The sequence below is a fragment of the Schistocerca piceifrons genome, chromosome 6 (assembly GCF_021461385.2).
Source record: "Schistocerca piceifrons isolate TAMUIC-IGC-003096 chromosome 6, iqSchPice1.1, whole genome shotgun sequence".
Classification (NCBI taxonomy): domain Eukaryota; kingdom Metazoa; phylum Arthropoda; class Insecta; order Orthoptera; family Acrididae; genus Schistocerca; species Schistocerca piceifrons.
This window is the reverse complement of record NC_060143.1, coordinates 173,566,774-173,569,148: the sequence shown is the minus strand read 5'-3', so window position 1 is coordinate 173,569,148 and position 2,375 is coordinate 173,566,774.

The following is a 2,375-nucleotide window of genomic DNA, read 5'->3' as shown; positions in this document are numbered from 1 at the left end:
TGTTTTTCTGACATGTTCTACATCCTGGAGGACCTCCTCACTACGGATCAATTGGAATGAAAGTAAATCTAATCTAATGCCACTTAGTAGCATTGTTTTAACGTTCTTTGCCTGACATCTGGTGATGCTGCTTACACTAAGGAGTGGAAAACAGAAGAATGTCCGTACTCTCTTCTCTGTTCCACTAGTTACAAACTTTAAAAGGCTGTACTTTACGTATTATTACTGGTTTTTTCTTCCCATTTCCATTCATCGATGAGCGGACAGCTCCAAAATTAAATGTATATTTCAGCTTATTTTCGAAAAAAATTAATTTTCCTCCTTTTACCAATCAGTGATTCAATTGTCACAATGGCATGTCGTAACCTCTACTACCCACCTTGCAATGGTTTGCATTGATGCAGATATAGATGTAAAGAGACATGCAGTTTCATACAAAACCTTGGAACATCAGTTGTATATAATTGATAGTGTGGTGAAAAGAGATTATGAGTATCAACAAAAATAAAACAACGGTGATGGAATTAAGTCGAATTAAATCAGACCATACTAGTGCAGAAATCACTAATTCGTATTTAAGCAACAACAGGATAATCAGTTTCTTTTCTTGTTACTTATGACAGAAAAATCTTTTACAGCTTCACGTTGAAGTATGTATGTTACTACATACTCTGAAAGGGATGATAGGGTTCCCTCCCTGACCGCAGCGGGATTGAATCCCGTTCTCGAACAGGGTTAGCTGTTCGGTGATATAGATTGCTGTTGTTATTTTACCAATGACAGTAATCCCATTTAAAGTTCAGTTCGCAGTTCCTGTCTCTACTTCGTATTCCAATTTAGTTTCGTAAGATCCACTTCACAGTTAAGTATATCCTGGGCGCAAGGATGTAAACTTTAATATTTCATGCTAGCACGGTTGAAGCAAGGTCCATTTCAGCGGGGATGAGGAAGGAGGAAAGGGGGGGGGGGAGAGGGGAATAGACAGTAATGAATTACGACTCTCCTCCCTCCGCGATTCGCGCTTGTTTCCCTGAGAAACCGTGAATGAAAATTCCCTCTAACAACACACTTTGTACGTACAGCACCATCGCGTCTGGAAGGGAACCCGTATGAATCGAAATAACCTAAGACCGTTACCTTATAGGAGAATTTAAATTCATCAAGCCATAGAAATAAAAAAAGGGTTGCGTGTATATTTTCCGTGCGACAGACGTTGCGCCTGCTTGCAATGTATGAAGCAAACGTACAGCGTTGAAAGAACTGGCGTGTAACCACTTTTGTTGCAAGAACATATTGTAAGCAGATAATATACATATGTTCGAACGATTCTTTCTTGGAATATAATCGCGCAAGATGGCCGCGACGCAGGCAGCAGGCTGTTCCGGCCTGCAACGTGCCACTCGGCCGCACCTGTTCGCCGTGGCGCTGCTGTATCTCTCTTCCGGCATGCTGCTGGCTGCCGGGTTCAGGGACGCAGCTTGCCCGTCCGTATCCCTTCTCTTCGTCCTCTCTTTCTTTCTTTCTCTCTCTCTCTCGGTTTTCCACTGCCACGCCGAGACCTTTACAGAAGAGTGGGGGAACAGAGGAAGTGGCTGGCGAGTGCAGCAGTTCCCGCGCAGGGGTACTGTTTCGTTTCGTAACAACTCCGTTCTTTTCTGCGTGTGAGCGGCACGACAAAATTGGGCGATATACACTGCTCACTGATGAATATTTAACAGTATCTAGTTAAACAGAGTACATATTAGATCAAGAATCTGCCAGTCTTTAAAAAAAAAGTATTGGTTGTAATATATTTACAGAATGTCTTTGAATTGACGCACAAAGATTTCGAAATGATTAACTGATTTTTCTGTCGCTTCTTGGTAGTGCATCCACAATATTGTGCTTTCCATTTATGATTTCGAAATGAACTACTACTTTTGAAATTTCCTGTCGTAGGTCATTCATGGTTCAAACTGCTGTACAATAGTACATAACAATTTGCCAACTGCTGGACTAAGAACTACATTCCGGAGTGGAAGAACTTCTTTTGTTATTATTCTTGAGGAATGTTAAGGGTGCTTTACGCGCTGAGACACTTGCACTGATTGGTCAGTACAGACAGTGATCGCACAGACCAATCTTTGAGTGTAAATGAATCGCCGACTTTAAAAAAAAAAAAAAAAAAAATTGTCTGTGTTCGGCCTGAGCGAATTCTGGCGGCGCTTGAATTGATGCAGACCAAGCCCAAGCAAATCTATGCACGTTTGAGCATACACAGTAAATGATACGCAGGTGACGCTGCAGACAAAAACCTCACACTTTTTTTTGGTAACGTAGTGTTGTGCTGTGCTGCTGTTTCTGACGTGTAGCTATGAGTAATTCTTCGCGAGATT